General features: G+C 44.3%; 1 long non-coding RNA gene across 1 annotated transcript; it reads right to left on the bottom strand.

The window, feature by feature from the left end:
* Positions 1 to 2,008: 2,008 nt before the first annotated feature.
* Positions 2,009 to 13,975, bottom strand: LOC120977899. Its single transcript, XR_005774000.1, has 3 exons — positions 13,917 to 13,975; positions 9,585 to 9,586; positions 2,009 to 2,107 (listed from the first exon to the last, which is right to left on the bottom strand). It is a non-coding gene; the product is annotated as an uncharacterized LOC120977899 (long non-coding RNA).
* Positions 13,976 to 17,800: the final 3,825 nt, after the last annotated feature.

Raw genomic sequence — 17,800 nt, 5'->3', positions numbered from 1 at the left:
TCCTCTATAGTCATCCTATGCTAATAAAATGTTCCACAACAGTTCCCTCCTCTTTGTAATATGTCCCCTGTGTTCTTTGAATCTCTTGCTGAATCTTCAGTTTCCTCAGCTTGCCCTCGTCGATTGTGGTGCTCCTTGGGTGTCATTGACTCCATGATGATGCTCTATCCATCAGCTCGATTCTTCGGGGAGTTGACTCTGAGGGAGGTCCTGATGTGGGGAGGTGTGGTGTGGCAATGGACGTTTAGTTGGACATCCTTTCCATCAAAGATATAGGTTGATCCATAATATATTCCTGAGGTGCGATAAGGATGTGATCATCTGCATGTGCCTGGGTGATCGGATCGATCAAACAGCAGGAACATCTCACCAGGATATATAGGATAAAGAGAAAAAGGAACAACATGAGGATATATACTCCTACTTTCTTCAACCAGTTACCTATTGAAAACAGGAAATCCCCAAAAACCACCCAAAGCCGTGAAAGGATTCCATCCCTCATTAGCAATAGCCCTAGCTCTGCCCTGAAGCATAGTGACCTTATCCATATGGGCCTGGACTTTATCACTGGTATAGTAAGGCAGTCCTCTCCTATAAACTCACAGAAACCCCCCTTAGGAGCTAAAAGATAATCCAACGCCATCTTCTCCTATAAGACGAGGGTTTTTATCTGCTTTTGTTCTTCAGTGATCTCCCGCACTGCTGCAACGGTCTCGGTCCACAATGGATGAGAAGTTGTTCAGTCGCTTCATTAACTCGATACCCCACCCAGTCCAAGCTGGGAAACATGCCCACACCTGAGGAAAACAGCTCTCTGCGATTCCTGGCCTGCATCCTTGCCCTCCTCCGCAATAGCAGATCCTCTCGATCAGCGGCAATATATGAAGCAGGTACGACACACACATGAATCTCTAGCATTAGGGGGAATCACCTTGTAAGCTGAAAAGCCACACAAAATGTAGTAGTGACCTGTCAGCACTGGGCATGATGAATTTTTCTGACGGTCACAGGCGCTGACTAGGAGCATGATGGATTGGGGAATTGCTCCCTTGGTCTGGACATCACAGCCTTCCTTTCAGCAAATGTAATCTGGTCTATTAGTGTCATGGTAGAGCTTGGGAGTTTCGTTGGTCAGGTTGACTGTTATACCTGTCTTACAGATAGTGGTCCCTATGAATTTACTCTCAGTACCAAACTTAAGGTTGAAGCACATCTGGGGACTGCCTAACTGTCCTGATACCCATATAGGTTTGTCTAACAACAAGCAGGAATCAGAGCTAACATTAAAACTATAGCTGATGTTCCCTTCCAGGAACGTGTCATTAATCTCTATAGATAAATGTCTTCTAGTGGTTTTCGCAAGCTTCTCGTACTTTTTCATGCCAATACGGACATCATATATGGCATGAACTGCTGCCATGGCCGGGGTGTAGTGGCTAGGGGGGGGGGGGGGTTTCGAGCATAGCCAGCAATTGGTCCTATTCGCTGCCTTAGCTAATTGGAGGTGCATTTTAAACAATAGATTAGGATGCTTATAATCACTACCATTGATAAAATACACAAAGCTAAAAAAGATAGTAAAAACTATACACCTCATTCTGGCCTGTGGTTCAGCAGCTTCTTGCAATGACTGGCGTGGACCCAGTTGTCTCATCCTTCAAGCTTCAGTGAGGTTGGCGTAGTCATCTGTACCTAGAATGGCCCAAGATATCTCGGTTCTAGTCCCGTCCTCTGATGTTTCTTGTAGAAAACCCAATCCCCTGGTTGTATAGAATGAACACCGGTTATTAAGTCGGAGTCCGGGAGAGACTCGCAGACCCGGTGGTGGACCTTTTGAAGCTCCCTTTGCAGAGACTGCACATACCCTGTCAGCTGAGAATGTAGAGATGACAGCTGTTGGGGGTAGTACAATCCTGTCTTAGGAGGGCTTCTGTTAGCGGTTTTTCTCAGGCAGGTTTATGATGGTTATATGATGAGGCATCAGACCTCCAACCCGTAAATATTTCCCTGTACAACGAATATCCGGTTTGCTTCTGATCAGGAGATACGACAGCCCAGACTTAACTCAGGTTGTCAAATATCTGAAATCTTTATTTCCCAGCACATACTTATAGGGCTTTTTGGGGTGGGAGCATATTGTCTCCAATTGGAACAATCCTGGTATTCTTTGGAGGCCTTGGGGAAAATGTTTGTCAAGATACAGCTGAAACTTTGTTAAACAACACTGGTATCTGCTATATACAATACATGAAAAGGGTTATTTTACATATTGAACAGGTTTACTCTACATGCTAATAAGTTGAATGACCTGTCATCGGTTGCTGTCATTGTATGTGAGGTGTGATGTTAAACAGCCTTTTGTTAAGGGAGGCTGCTATTGTGTCCAGCAACTGGCAAAGGGTGTGAGATGTGCTAATTCGGGGTACTGTATTCCACAAGAGATGAGGCTTATATAATCTATGTCTAATCTGTGATGTATCAAAAGTAAGATTATGAAAAATCCCTTTCAACCCAACCATTGATCCCAACTTTTATATATATATAAAAACAGGATCACTGTATGTTTTCCTCCATCTAAGGCCTTGTGTGTGTGTGTGTGTGTGTGTGTGTATATATATATATATATATATATATATATATATATACAGTACAGACCAAAAGTTTGGACACACCTTCTCATTCAAAGAGTTTTCTTTATTTTCATGACTATGAAGGCATCAAAACTATGAATTAACACATGTGGAATTATATACATAACAAACAAGTGTGAAACAACTGAAAATATGTCATATTCTAGGTTCTTCAAAGTAGCCACCTTTTGCTTTGATTACTGCTTTGCACACTCTTGGCATTCTCTTGATGAGCTTCAAGAGGTAGTCCCCTGAAATGGTTTTCACTTCACAGGTTTGCCCTGTCAGGTTTAATAAGTGGGATTTCTTGCCTTATAAATGGGGTTGGGACCATCAGTTGCGTTGAGGAGAAGTCAGGTGGATACACAGCTGATAGTCCTACTGAATAGACTGTTAGAATTTGTATTATGGCAAGAAAAAAGCAGCTAAGTAAAGAAAAACTAGTGGCCATCATTACTTTAAGAAATGAAGGTCAGTCAGTCAGCTGAAAAATTGGGAAAACTTTGAAAGTAAGGGCTATTTGACCATGAAGGAGAGTGATGGGGTGCTGCGCTAGATGACCTGGCCTCCACAGTCACTGGACCTGAACCCAATCGAAATGGTTTGGGGTGAGCTCGACTGCAGAGTGAAGGCAAAAGGGCCAACAAGTGATAAGCATCTCTGGGAACTCCTTCAAGACTGTTGGAAGTCCATTTCAGGGGACTACCTCTTGAAGCTCATCAAGAGAATGCCAAGAGTGTGCAAAGCAGTAATCAAAGCAAAAGGTGGCTACTTTGAAGAACCTAGAATATGACATATTTTTAGTTGTTTCACACTTGTTTGTTATGCATATAATTCCACATGTGTTAATTCATAGTTTTGATGCCTTCATAGTCATGAAAATAAAGAAAACTCTTTGAATGAGAAGGTGTGTCCAAACTTTTTGTCTGTACTGTATATACAGGGAGTGCAGAATTATTAGGCAAGTTGTATTTTTGAGGATTAATTTTATTATTGAACAACAACCATGTTCTCAATGAACCCAAAAAACTCATTAATATCAAAGCTGAATATTTTTGGAAGTAGTTTTTAGTTTGTTTTTAGTTTTAGCTATTTTAGGGGGATATCTGTGTGTGCAGGTGACTATTACTGTGCATAATTATTAGGCAACTTAACAAAAAACAAATATATACCCATTTCAATTATTTATTTTTACCAGTGAAACCAATATAACATCTCAACATTCACAAATATACATTTCTGACATTCAAAAACGAAACAAAAACAAATCAGTGACCAATATAGCCACCTTTCTTTGCAAGGACACTCAAAAGCCTGCCATCCATGGATTCTGTCAGTGTTTTGATCTGTTCACCATCAACATTGCGTGCAGCAGCAACCACAGCCTCCCAGACACTGTTCAGAGAGGTGTACTGTTTTCCCTCCTTGTAAATCTGTCACGGCCACGGTTATGGCCGTGACTCCTTGGGAGCCGCATACTGTTGCCCGCGGTTTTGGGTTGTAGTGTCAACCGCAGCTTGAGGCATAATGTAGTTAGCCTCAGGTGCGGTTGCCGCGGACAACAGCTGTGTGTGCGGTTCGCTTGGAGTTATGTGCACGTTTGTATGCACTTTTGTATGTCTGTGTGCACTCTGTTTTGTGTGTGGTGTGCACTGACATCTTCCCTTCACTGTGGTTGCCCGTGGTAACGTTTGGTTGTATGTGTACATGTGGTGGCAGTGTCCCGGCCTTCGGGCTGACTCCCAGGACACGCTTGCCACCCATGTCGTTGCCTGCGGCAACAGCCACAGTGTGTTTGTAGTTTTGACACTTCCCCTTTAAGTTATGTTTTCCCTTCTGTGGTATTGGAAGGGTTAACTCCCTTTCTGTGTGTCTGAGTCACGGGGTGTGTCTGACTGTTGGGTGTGGCCTCTTGGCCCTATAAAGCCTCAGTTGTAGGCAGTAGCCAGAGAGGGTGTTTCAGCCATGCTGGCTGTAGACATCCTCCTGGTTACTTACCAACTGCCAGTGGGGGCCAACCTTCTGGTCATAAGTTTTTATATGTCCTTTGGTGTCTGAAGATGTGTTTGCTTTATGTTGTTTTATTGCACCTGTGGTCCTGGGTTCCCGTGTGTTGTATGTTTGTGTGCTGAGTCCTGCTGTTTGTGGGCAGTACACCCACATGGGTTCCAGGCTTGGTTGTCTGTGGCAGGTCAGTGTGATGTTTGTGGCAAGTACCTGCCACTGCCACAGGTTGCACTTGTTCTCCCTTCCTTGCAGCTTGGCCAGTTAGACTCCTGTTCCTCCGTATCCAGAAGGAACAGGATGTCTTACTCTGACTCCTAGCCTAGGGACCGGCGGAGGGCGAGTAGGGATCCGAGGTTCCTGCGCATGGGTCCTCCTACCTTCAAGGTCGGCCCATGCAGGTAGGAGTTAGGGTCAGGTTAGGGACGCTGTTAGGAGGTGACCTGCTCCCTAATCCTGTTCGTCCTGGTCAAGCAGCGACCAACATCCTCCGGCACACGGCTGAGGGTTTCCCCCATCCTCAGCCGTGACAAAATCTCACATTTGATGATGGACCACAGGTTCTCAATCGGGTTCAGATCATGTGAACAAGGAGGCCATGTCATTAGATTTTCTTCTTTTATACCCTTTCTTGCCAGCCACGCTGTGGAGTACTTGGACGCGTGTGATGGAGCATTGTCCTGCATGAAAATCATGTTTTTCTTGAAGGATGCAGACTTCTTCCTGTACCACTGCTTGAAGAAGGTGTCTTCCAGAAACTGGCAGTAGGACTGGGAGTTGAGCTTGACTCCATCCTCAAACCGAAAAGGCCCACAAGCTCATCTTTGATGATACCAGCCCAAACCAGTACTCCACCTCCACCTTGCTGGCGTCTGAGTCGGACTGGAGCTCTCTGCCCTTTGCCAATCCAGCTACGGGCCCATCCATCTGGCCCATCAAGACTCACTCTCATTTCATCAGTCCATAAAACCTTAGAAAAATCAGTCTTGAGATATTTCTTGGCCCAGTCTTGACGTTTCAGCTTGTGTGTCTTGTTCAGTGGTGGTCGTCTTTCAGCCTTTCTTACCTTGGCCATGTCTCTGAGTATTGCACACCTTGTGCTTTTGGGCACTCCAGTGATGTTGCAGCTCTGAAATATGGCCAAACCTCTGGCAAGTGGCATCTTGCGAGCTGCACGCTTGACTTTTCTCAGTTCATGGGCAGTTATTTTGCGCCTTGGTTTTTCCACACGCTTCTTGCGACCCTGTTGACTATTTTGAATGAAACGCTTGATTGTTCGATGATCACGCTTCAGAAGCTTTGCAATTTTAAGAGTGCTGCATCCCTCTGCAAGATATCTCACTATTTTTGACTTTTCTGAGCCTGTTAAGTCCTTCTTTTGACCCATTTTGCCAAAGGAAAGGAAGTTGCCTGATAATTATGCACACCTAATATAGGGTGTTGATGTCATTAGACCACACCCCTTCTCATTACAGAGATGCACATCACCTAATATGCTTAATTGGTAGTAGGCTTTCGAGCCTATACAGCTTGGAGTAAGACAACATGCATAAAGAGGATGATGTGGTCAAAATACTCATTTGCCTAATAATTCTGCACTCCCTGTATATATATATATATATGTGTGTGTGTTACACATGAAGACACTAAAGACTATGAAGGAGATGAAAAAAACCTTCTGTGTAATTTGGCGCACAGTAGGAAAAAATCTCCTGCATAGTGAAAAGAGAGAGAAGAAAGAAAAGTGAGAAAGAACACGAAGCATACAAAACATCAGGCATGCAAGCTCTACACATAGATAGGATGTTCGGGTTAGACCTTTTACTGGGCTAACCCCGCCCCCCATGGCACATGGCTGCCCAGTAAATACTTTTTAGAACTGGAAGGTACACATTCGCACATTTCCTTAGAGTGCCGGTGGGTGGCGCTCAAACATGCTCACCATCCACTACCACACCCAGAACACGTGCAAATGTTCCCAAATGAATCAGCCTTTTTTTAAACAAATGTGGCCCTAATCGGACAACATCCATTTAATCTGGTACAAATATGCTACTGACCCAAAGTGAACCTCTGTTAGACATGGTTCCGAAAGGGGGGATCAGTCCCTGAGGAAGGTCTTTTAAAACAGGGTCGACCAAGAAAGGTGATACAGCATTCACATGGACACCAGTCCCACCAACCAATGTTTCATGTTGGGGCGCCCATGGTTCAATGAGACTGGAATCAGTGTGCTATACCCCACCGTTGCTGATGAGGACCCGCTGGTAGCTTTCACTAAGAACATTGCTCTCAGAGCCAGCAGCCATTAGATCCCCCTCAAACCAACGGTTGCGGCTTTCACATGGGAAGTAGGGACCAGAGTGCTGATCTATTGAATTTCCCTTGCAACGACCTGACCCGATCACGCTCTCATAACCGTAATCAGGTCAGACCTTACACAGGGAGGCATATACAAAATAAACCTACATACCATTCCTAAGCTAAAAAGAAAGTCAACTATAGTCATCCTATGCTTAATAAAAAATTTCACGACAGTTCCCTCCTCTCTGTAATATGTCCTCTGTGTTCTTTGAATCTCTTGCTGAATCTTCGGTTTCCTTAGCTTGCCCTCGTCGATTGTGGTGCTCTTTGGGTGTCATTGCCTCCATGATGATGCTCCATCCTTCGGTTAGATTCTTCGGGGAGTTGACTCTGAGGGAGGTCCTGATGTGGTAAGGTGTAGCGTGGCGATGAACGTTTAGTTGGACATCCTTTCCATCAAAGACATAGGTTGATCCGTGGTATATCTGGGAGCTGTGATGAGGATGTGATTATCTGCACGTGACTGGGCGATCCGATCGATCAAACAGCAGGAGCATCTCACCAGGATATATAGGATAAAGAGAAAAACAACAACATGAGGATATATACTCCTATTTCCTTCAAACAGTTACCTATGGAAAACAGGAAATCTCCAAAACCACCCAAAGCCGTGAAAGGATTCCATCCCTCATTAGCAATTGCCCTAGCTCTGCCCTGAATTACAGTGACCTTATCCATATGGGCCTGGACTTTATCACTGGTCTCTGCGATTGAAGTACAGTAGTCCTCTCCTATAAACTCACAGAAACCCCCCCTTAGAAGCTAAAAGATAATCCAGCGCCATATTTTCCTGTAAGATGAGGGTTGGGTTGATGCACCTGTTGGCAAAGGAAACAAGAGCAAAATATCATCATAATTAATGTTTAATTTCTCAATCAGTTTTGCCACATATTCCTCTTGTATCTGCTGCAAGTCTCTAGGCATCAGAATTAATGGACTCATTGTCCATGGGGTTGGGAAGGGTCTCCCCATCCAAATACTACTCCTCCCTTTGACCATAGACCGTTAGCGTCTTTGGTCAACCCTTGAATCTCCCAATAAGCCATGTCTGCTGATGTTGCAAATGTTTGGAGCTGGGACAACGTTATGTTATTTTCAGGCGTGAGCGGCACTAGCGGGATATTTATAAAAACTTCGGTCGTGCTATTTTGTGTCACACGGGAAGCTGCTTTTGCATGTACTACTGGCTTGCCTGTCGCTATAGGGGTTAATGTTGGCCAATTATCAACAATCATTTTATACGTTTTAGCGACTTCTGGCAGCAAATCTGCAACACATGTTTGTGTATACACTAAACCCATATCATCTGCAGTTGCCAAACCTGCCTCCTCTATCCAAATTTGTCTAACTCTCTTTGAAAAATCTGACACACTTTGCCCAGGCTTCTGTTTACACGCTGTGGCTATCCCAATATCTTTCCTATCGCCATGCATCTTTTGTTCTACTGGGCTGTGCAGACTGTACAATAGGTTGATTAGCATGCTCAAAGAAGAACCTGTTCCTCAGGTTCTCTAAAGCCAGGAACCTGTGGTAAAGTCAAGTGTGCGCATATCTCATCATCTGATTCTGTTGTTAATTTCGTTACTACAGGGTACAATGGCACATATGGGGGTGGGACAGGAGTTGGAGTCCACAAGTTTTCATATACATTTTATTCTAGTGAGGATCTCCTTTGTACCATGGAAAAGTGTCTATGTCATTCAGACATAGGCCCTTGATCATGGCAATATGAAAATCTGAAAAAGACCCTTCTTTTGGGAACGGGTCAGTACATTTCATTCTTTCTGTCCATTTACACATATTATCAACCCAAGGATCAGTATAAAATGGACCTAAACACCTCCGGACAAACATTTTTGGACTTTCCCCTAATTCATTTTTAGGAGACAGTTTCACCATAGAGCGATTTGCAGCAGACTTAGGAACATGATTTTCAGTTCAAAATTTTAAATTCTGTTTCTTTTTGGGATCCTTCTTACCGTAAGTATTGCCCATTTTTTACTTAGATAAAAATATACAGTGAGATCAGTTGAATTTGAAGGTTTATCTAAGGATGATTGTGTTTGTGTTTAGTGCAAGATACTTACTGACAAACCTTATGCTTATCAGTTTATGTGGGTTTTTTTTGTGTTGTTTTTTGTTTTTTTATCCTATTTCTTCATAGGCTACTTTCACACCTGCTTTCAGGTGTCCGCTCGTGAGCTCCGTTTGAAGGGGCTCACAAGCGGCCCCGAACGCAGCCGTCCAGCCCTGATGCATTCACAGTGGAGGCGGATCCGCTGAGAATGCATCAGTCTGCCAGCGTTCAGCCTCCGCTCCGCTCAGTGATCGGACACCTGAACGCTGCTTGCAGCGTTCGGGTGTCCGCCTGGCCGTGCGGAGGCGAGCGGATCCGTCCAGACTTATAATGGAAGTCAATGGGGACGGATCCGCTTGAAGATGACACCATATGGCTCAATCTTCAAGCGGATCCGTCCCCCATTGACTTTCAATGTAAAGTCTGAACGGATCCGTTCAGGCTACTTTCACACTTAGAAATTTTTCTAAGTTATAATGCAGACGGATCCGTTCTGAACGGATGCAAACGTCTGCATTATAGGAGCGGATCCGTCTGATGAAACATCAGACGGATCCGCTCTGAACGCTAGTGTGAAAGTAGCCTAATTCAGGCTCATAACTATCGTACTCCTGAATTTATGGCAGATTTTAAACTATTCTGGATGGTATTACTTCTAATACAGGCTCATATTACTCCTGAATTTATGGCAGATTTTAAACAATTGATGGCCAATTTTATACCTTCAATTTCAGCATGAACTCGCATACAATCTATACATAATCTATACACAGTCTATAAGGTAAAATTCAACTATATATATATATATATATATATATACAGTACAGACCAAAAGTTTGGACACACCTTCTCATTCAAAGAGTTTTCTTTATTTTCATGACTATGAAAATTGTAGATTCACACTGAAGGCATCAAAACTATGAATTAACACATGTGGAATTATATACATAACAAACAAGTGTGAAACAACTGAAAATATGTCATATTCTAGGTTCTTCAAAGTTTGATTACTGCTTTGCACACTCTTGGCATTCTCTTGATGAGCTTCAAGAGGTAGTCCCCTGAAATGGTTTTCACTTCACAGGTTTGCCCTGTCAGGTTTAATAAGTGGGATTTCTTGCCTTATAAATAGGGTTGGGACCATCAGTGGCGTTGAGGAGAAGTCAGGTGGATACACAGCTGATAGTCCTACTGAATAGACTGTTAGAATTTGTATTATGGAGAGAAAATACCAGCTAAGTAAAGAAAAACGAGTGGCCATCATTACTTTAAGAAGTGAAGGTCAGTCAGTCAGCCGAAAAATTGGGAAAACTTTGAAAGTAAGGGCTATTTGACCATGAAGGAGAGTGATGGGGTGCTGCGCCAGATGACCTGGCCTCCACAGTCACCGGACCTGAACCCAATCGAGATGGTTTGGGGTGAGCTGGACCGCAGAGTGAAGGCAAAAGGGCCAACAAGTGCTAAGCATCTCTGGGAACTCCTTCAAGAGTGTTGGAAGAACATTTCAGGGGACTACCTCTTGAAACTCATCAAGAGTGTGCAAAGCAGTAATCAAAGCAAAAGGTGGCTACTTTGAAGAACCTAGAATATGACATGTTTTCAGTTGTTTCACACTTGTTTTTTATGTATATAATTCCACATGTGTTAATTCATAGTTTTGATGCCTTCATAGTCATGAAAATAAAGAAAACTCTTTGAATGAGAAGGTGTGTCCAAACTTTTGGTCTGTACTGTATATATATATATATATATATATATATATATATATACAGGGTGGGCTATTTATATGGATACACCTTAATAAAATGGGAATGGTTGGTGATATTAACTTCCTGTTTGTGGCACATTAGTATATGTGAGGGGGGAAACTTTTCAAGATGGGTGGTGACCATGGCGGCCATTTTGAAGTCGGCCATTTTGAATCCAACTTTTGTTTTTTTCAATAGGAAGAGGGTCATGTGACACATCAAACTTATTGGGAATTTCACAAGAAAAACAATGGTGTGCTTGGTTTTAATGTAACTTTATTCTTTCATGAGTTATTTACAAGTTTCTGACCACTTATAAAATGTGTTCAATGTGCTGCCCATTGTGTTGGATTGTCAATGCAACCCTCTTCTCCCACTCTTCACACACTGATAGCAACACTGCAGGAGAAATGCTAGCACAGGCTTCCAGTATCCGTAGTTTCAGGTGCTGCACATCTCGTATCATCTGAAGGCAATCGTCTATGCTCTGAAGATACGAGATGTGCAGCACCTGAAACTACAGATACTGGAAGCCTGTGCTAGCATTTCTCCTGCAGTGTTGCTATCAGTGTGTGAAGAGTGGGAGAAGAGGGTTGCATTGACAATCCAACACAATGGGCAGCACATTGAACACATTTTGTAAGTGGTCAGAAACTTGTAAATAACTCATGAAAGAATAAAGTTACGTTAAAACCAAGCACACCATTGTTTTTCTTGTGAAATTCCCAATAAGTTTGATGTGTCAAATAACCCTCTTCCTATTGAAAAAATAAAAGTTGGATTCAAAATGGCCGACTTCAAAATGGCCGCCATGGTCACCACCCATCTTGAAAATTTTCCCCCCTCACATATACTAATGTGCCACAAACAGGAATTTAATATCACCAACCATTCCCATTTTATTAAGGTGTATCCATATAAATGGCCCACCCTGTATATATATATATATATATATATATATATATATATACACTGCTCAAAAAAATAAAGGGAACACTTAAACAACACAATGTAACTCCAAGTCAATCACACTTCTGTGAAATCAAACTGTCCACTTAGGAAGCAACACTGAGTGACAATCAATTTCACATGCTGTTGTGCAAATGGGATAGACAACAGGTGGAAATTATAGGCAATTAGCAAGACACCCCCAATAAAGGAGTGGTTCTGCAGGTGGTGACAACAGATCACTTCTCAGTTCCTATGCTTCCTGGCTGATGTTTTGGTCACTTTTGAATGCTGGCGGTGCTTTCACTCTAGTGGTAGCATGAGACGGAGTCTACAACCCACACAAGTGGCTCAGGTAGTGCAGCTTAACCAGGATGGCACATCAATGCGAGCTGTGGCAAGAAGGTTTGCTGTGTCTGTCAGCGTAGTGTCCAGATCATGGAGGCGCTACCAGGAGACAGGCCAGTACATCAGGAGACGTGGAGGAGGCCGTAGAAGGGCAACAACCCAGCAGCAGGACCGCTACCTCCGCCTTTGTGCAAGGAGGAACAGGAGGAGCACTGCCAGAGCCCTGCAAAATGACCTCCAGCAGGCCACAAATGTGCATGTGTCTACTCAAACGGTCAGAAACAGACTCCATGAGGGTGATATGAGGGCCCGACGTCCACAGGTGGGGGTTGTGCTTACAGCCCAACACTGTGCATGACGTTTGGCATTTTCCAGAGAACACCAATATTGGCAAATTCGCCACTGGTGCCCTGTGCTCTTCACAGATGAAAGCAGGTTCACACTGAGCACATGTGACAGACGTGACAGAGTCTTGAGACGCCGTGGAGAACGTTCTGCTGCCTGCATTATCCTCCAGCATGACCGGTTTGGCATTGGGTCAGTAATGGTGTGGGGGTGGCATTTCTTTGGAGGGCCGCACAGCCCTCCATGTGCTCGCCAGAGGTAGCCTGACTGCCATTAGGTACCGAGATGAGATCCTCAGACCCCTTGTGAGACCATATGCTGGTGCGGTTGGCCCTGGGTTCCTCCTAATGCAAGACAATGCTAGACCTCATGTGGCTGGAGTGTGTCAGCAGTTCCTGCAAGACGAAGGCATTGATGCTATGGACTGGCCTGCCCGTTCCCCAGACCTGAATCCAATTGAGCACATCTGGGACATCATGTCTCGCTCTATCCACCAACGTCACGTTGCACCACAGACTGTCCAGGAGTTGGCAGATGCTTTAGTCCAGGTCTGGGAAGAGATCCCTCAGGAGACCGTCCGCCATCTCATCAGGAGCATGCACAGGCATTGTAGGGAGGTCATACAGGCACGTGGAGGCCACACAGACTACTGAGCCTCATTTTGATTTGTTTTAAGGACATTACATCAAAGTTGGATCAGCCTGTAGTGTGTTTCTCCACTTTAATTTTGAGGGTGACTCCAAATCCAGACCTCCATGGGTTGAAAAATTTGATTTCCATTTTTTAATTTTTGTGTGATTTTGTTGTCAGCACATTCAACTATGTAAAGAACAAAGTATTTCAGAAGAATATTTAATTAATTCAGATCTAGGATGTGTTATTTTTGTGTTCCCTTTATTTATTTGAGCCGTATATATATATATATATATATATATATATATATATATATATATAATGACTAAAAATGCTTAAGCAACTATACAGCTATATTTAGTTTTAGCAAAGGATATTTGTTGCACACAATACTGTTTTTCAGATTCGGGGACTCCAGACCCCTTTTTTTTCCCCTTCAGGAATATCAGATTCCTGCGGGACTTCAGATCCCTCTTTTTCTTTAGGAATATCAGATTCCTAGGGGAGACGCTTATCAGAAGCGCTTACCGGGTTACAATAATCCACTCTTACAATATAGGGTAGTAATAACATATATATAAAAAATATAGAATCACTTACCCGATACTGTTTTCTTGGTGGATCCCACTTCTGACACCAAACTGTTAGCGGTTTTTCTCAGGCAGGTTTATGATGGTTATATGATGAGGCATCAGACCTCCAACCCGTGAATATTTCCCTGTACAACGAATATCCGGTTTGCTTCTGATCAGGAGATACGACAGCCCAGACTTAACTCAGGTTGTCAAATATCTGAAATCTTTATTTCCCAGCACATACTTATAGGGCTTTTTGGGGTGGGAGCATATTGTCTCTCAAGATTCAATTGGAACAATCCTGGTATTCTTAGGAGGCCTTGGGGAACATGTTTGTCAAGATACAGCTGAAACTTTGTTAAACAATACTGGTATCTGCTATATACAATACATGTAAAGGGTTATTTTACATATTGAACAGGTTTACTCTACATGCTAATAAGTTGAATGACCTGTCATAGGTTGCTGTCATTGTATGTGAGGTGTGATGTTAAATAGCCTTTTGTTAAGGGAGGCTGCTATTGTGTCCAGCAACTGGCAAAGGGTGTGAGATGTGCTAATTCGGGGTACTGTATTCCACAAGAGATGAGGCTTGTATAATCTATGTCTAATCTGTGATGTATCAAAAGTAAGATTATGAAAATTCCCTTTCAGCTTCCAAACAAGACCTCATAGGGTGATAACCCATGAGGTTTCCTGGTGGCACTCCTGATGGAATAAAGGGCAATAGGGAGACATTTGGGCCACGGTTTCCGAGTGTCAGCCATAATTTTGAAAATACGGTTCTTAATGATCCCATTGAGACGCTCAACCTTACCACTGCTCTGAGGATGATACGGAGTATGTAAACCCTGGTTGATGTGGAGAGCTCTACATACCTCTGCAAAGATCTGCCCGGAGAAGTGAGAGCCACGATCCGACTCAATAGTCTCAGGCAGGCCCCAACGGCACACAATCTCGGACAGGAGCTTCTTTGCTGTTGTCGTGGCATTGGCGCATTTGACAGGCCACACTTCAGGCCAACCAGAGAACATGTCTACACAGACCAGGGCATGCTCGTATGGCCCACTCCTTGTTAACGTAATGTAGTCTATCTGGATTCACTGGAAAGAGTAATCTGGTTTGAGTGAGTGCCGCTGTGGTGGCTTTAATGTCCTACCGGGGTTGTGCAGAGCACACACCAGGCAAGATGCTGCAAACGTGGTGGCCACAGTGCAGAACCCAGGTGCAATCCAATGCTCTACCACCTGCGCACACATAGCCGCTTTTGACAGGTACCCAGGGTAATGGGATGAGTGGGCCATCATGGGAAAAAGTGACTTTGGCAGGCACCATTTGCCATCAAGGCCCCAATGTAACGGGGTTCCAAAGGTGCACTCGGTCCCCCATTACCCGCAGACCTGTTGCTTAGCTTTGGGAGTGAGGATCTGTGTTTGACCTCATTCCCAGGGCGGCGTTAATAGCTGGGTGGCTCCCTGCTCCTAAGTCTGCCTTGAGCGCCGAGCTGATCACTCGGTGCTCGACTGGTTGTTCTGTCGGTCATGTGACGCTGGCCACGTCACATGACCCTCACTCCCCACTATAAATACAGGCAGCCTGCTGGCCACAGGTTGCCTGTTAATTTAGGTTCCACCTATGATTTGGTCTTTCCTGGCGTACTTACCTCCTGCTGAATTCCTGACGATCCTCTGCCTGCTCCTTGTGTACTTTGCTGCTCGCCTGGTATTTATGACCCCGGCTTCTCCTGACAATTCTCTGCTTGCTCCCTTTGTACTTTGTAGGTTTCCTGGTATTGACTCGGTCCGTTCACGTCCTGTTGTTTGTCTGTCTGTCATCCCTGCACTTATTCCAAGTTAGGGATTGCCGTCCAGTTGTCCCCTGTCATTAGGACTCGCGAGGCAAGTAGGCAGGGCCAGGGGTAAGGGTGGAGCGCAGTGGTCACTTCCCTTCCCCCTGTGTGTGTGTGTACGCGACCGTTACAGATTAACAGGCCCAATAACCACTGTATTATGAATCCTCTGATGACCCTGACTGACCATGTCTCTAATCTGACGCAGAGGGTGCAGGAGTTAGGGGAAAAATGATGAACCAGACAGGGCTCTAGTAGCCGAGACGGCTCTAAAGGCACTGGTTCAGGGCAATATACCAGCGGAGGATTATTGCACCCAATTTAGAAGGTGGTGTGTCCCCTCAGGATGGAACGAACCAGCCCTGAAGAGTCAGTTCAGGTCAGGTCTGTCTGATAAATTAAAGGCTCTTCTGGTCAGTTATCAACTTCCAGAGACCTTAGAGGAGATGATGACCCTTGTTGTCCGACTCGACCGACGGGTTAGAGAGAGAGACGACAGGAACAACAGTTCTCTTCCCAGATGGTGGTCCAGTCAGAGGCCTATCCCAGAGACAATGCTGAGGTCTCCACCGAGGAACCAATGCAGGTTGGCATGACCCGAGGGAATCTTCGCCGCAGACGTGGAGAATGCTTTTACTGTGGAGATCCTGACCATTGGATCAACCAGTGTCCTAAGAAGGTCCTCTCTGTCAAGTCTCCTAAGGCAAGGCAACCTAAAGACCAGGTACACCCTGAATTTTCTAAATGTAAGCTTTCGGTACCCATTACGATTTCTCTGGGAGTAGATAAATGGCCGGGTAAGGCCTTTATTGATTCTGGCTCAACGGCTAGCTTTATTGACTCTGAGTATGCCGTAAGATTGGGTATTCCTATGTTTGCCTTACCAACTCCTATCCATGTCATGGCTATTGATGCTCCTCCTCTTATTGGTGGTACGGTGAGCTTATGTACCTCAGAGATTTCTCTAACTGTGGGTGTGTGCCACTCAGAGAGATGTTCGCTTTTAGTCCTGGAGAACCTACCAGCTGATGTGGTACTAGGGTTGCCTTGGCTCCGACTACATAACCCCACTATAGATTGGTCCAATGGGGAGTTGGTGAGATGGGGGCCTAAGTGTGACTCGTGCTTGTCCGTGGTAAGGGCTGGGGTCTCAGTAAAGTCTGATATTTTACCCACTGTTGTTATGGAATATTCTGATGTATTCTCATCACCAACCCTGGAGGTTCTACCCCCCCATAGACCTTATGATTGTACCATAGAGCTAGTAGAGGGGGCCAAGTTTCCTAAAGGACGAATTTATAATCTTTCTATGCACGAACGCAAGGCCATGGAAGATTATATTAAGAAGAGCGTTGGTAAAGGGCATATTAGACCTTTTGTCTCTCCTATGGGGGCGGGGTTTATCTTTGTTAAGAAAAAAGATGGTGGTCTTAGGCCATGTATCGATTACCGGAGATTAAATAAAATCACTGTCTAGAATAGATACTCCCTCCCATTGATTCCGGATTTATTTAACCAGGTTCTGGGGGCAACCTGGTTTTCCAAAATTGACCTGAAAGGGGCATACAATCTAATCCGAATCAAGGAGGGAGACGAATGGAAGACGGCGTTCAATACTCCGGTAGGACACTTTGAATATCAGGTGATGCCTTTTGGACTCAGCAATGCCCCAGCTGTGTTCCAAAACTTCATGAATGACATTCTTAGGGAGTTCTTAGGTAAATTTGTTATTGTCTATCTTGACGACATTTTGATATTCTCTCCTGACTTCGAATCCCATGTGTCTCATGTTAAACAAGTATTAGAGGTGTTGAGGGAGAATCAGCTATCCGCTAAACAAGAGAAATGTGTCTTTAGTGTACAGGAGATTCTGTTTCTAGGGCATGTTCTGACTCCTCACGCCTTCAAGATGGATCCTGGTAAGGTACTAGCAATTAAGGAATGGGTAAGACCTTCATCCTTAAAGGCCTTACAACGGTTCTTAGGTTTCGTCAATTACTATCGTAAATTTATTATGAATTTTTCCGTAATTGCTAAACCGTTGACCGACCTTACTAAGAAAGGGGCGATTTGGAGAATTGGTCTACTGAGGCCATTTCTTCATTTGAAAAATTAAAAAAGGCATTCAGTAGCGCTCCCATTCTGATCCAGCCTGATCAGGAGAAACCTTTTATTGTGGAGGTGGATGCGTCCGAGGACGGCGCAGGAGCAGTCCTTTCACAAGGTCCTGCTAGCCTCACTAATCTGAGACCATGTGCCTTCTTCTCCAGGAAATTCTC

The sequence above is a fragment of the Bufo bufo genome, chromosome 1 (assembly GCF_905171765.1).
Source record: "Bufo bufo chromosome 1, aBufBuf1.1, whole genome shotgun sequence".
Lineage (NCBI taxonomy): Eukaryota > Metazoa > Chordata > Amphibia > Anura > Bufonidae > Bufo > Bufo bufo.
This window is presented reverse-complemented; position numbering and strand designations above follow the sequence as displayed.